Below are 1,494 nucleotides of genomic sequence, written 5' to 3' on the forward strand. Positions count from 1 at the left end.
TCAAGATGGGGCTCCATTAGCCAAGAACCTCACTTGTGCACAATGAAGAGTCTGAGAAAGCCCATCGGTATGGAGAGCCAGGAAGCCTTCTAGAAGACCCATCTACGATACTCAAGGCCAAGAGCCTGTTCCAGTAGAGCCAAGCTTTGCCAGCTGAGAAAGCTGAACTCTTTTAAAAAGATTTATTTATTTATTATATATGAGTACACTGTCGCTGTCTTCAGACACACCAGAAGAGGGCGTCAGATCTCATTACAGATGGTTATGAGCCACCCTGTGGTTGCTGGGATTTGAACTCAGGACCTCTTAACCGCTGAGCCATCTCTCCAGCCCAAGGCTGAACATTTGAAGCTGAGAAAGACTCAGACATCTAAGGAGCTTTCGGAGTTATCCAGCCCAATTAAACCTCACAAGCCATAGGCCTCATTTAACTTAATTTTAAATTTAATGCATTTGGATGTTTTGTCTGCATGCATGTCTGTGGACCACATATGCGCCTGGTGCGTGTGGAGCTCAGAAGATGGCATTGGAGCCCCTGGGACCAGAGCTACAGATAGTCGTGAGTCACCGTGTAGGCGCTCAGAATCGGACGAAGGTCCTCTGGAAGAGCAGCCGATGCTCTCAGCATGGTGTCATCTCTCCAGGCCCCCTTACATAAAACTTTCCTTCTGATACTGCATATCTGAGGTGTAGCCTTTGAATTCCATGGAGGAGTCACAGTGCTAAGAGTAGAAGATGTGGGGAGATTTTGACTTAGGGAATCTGGGAGCAGGGGGACCAAAAGTGAGGAACAGGAGCTTCAGCAAGCAGCTGGAAGAGGGGAGTGCCTATGGGTGGTCAGCGTTGCAAGGAGAGAAGCTGGAGTATGACTTGGAAAGCCAGGGCACAGGGAGAGAACAAAAAGTACAATTTCATGTTGCAAGAGGAAGGGCTGATAGAGATGGGACAAGATTCACTTGGTTAATAGCCAAGGGGCTTAGGTTCACCTTGGTCTGTTTCAAAACTGGGTGGGATGTTACCAGTGTAGTACACTGAACACTACCAACCAGAAGACCAATGTAATCTTATAAATGAAGGTCGAAGGGAAGCCGGGGTCACCCCAGGAATAGTTCCCAAAGCTTTGTCAACCTAAGTCCTTGTTGATACAATTTTGTTGATACATTTCTACCCCTTGACCAAAATATCATACTTAAAACAGTAACAACTAAAAAATAAACCACACAAATGTTTCCCACAGCCCTGATTCTAGTACTCTTACAATATTTTTGCGGCTGCACTCGACACATGCTGCATTATATTTTATTTCCTGCAAATAGCCACAGCCTCCCAGTGCTGCACGCTCTTCTGGAACCCGTCACTCTTCGCCCTAGAGTGGTGTTGCTCTCCCTTCGCCGTGACAACCAGATGAGGCTTGGTGATTTTCACCGGAGAAGAGGGGGAAGTGGGCTTGTGTAATTGTCAAGGTCGGGTTGCATGAACTGCATCGGTTTCTGC

The sequence above is a fragment of the Rattus norvegicus genome, chromosome 4, assembly GCF_036323735.1.
Source record: "Rattus norvegicus strain BN/NHsdMcwi chromosome 4, GRCr8, whole genome shotgun sequence".
Classification (NCBI taxonomy): Eukaryota; Metazoa; Chordata; class Mammalia; order Rodentia; family Muridae; genus Rattus; species Rattus norvegicus.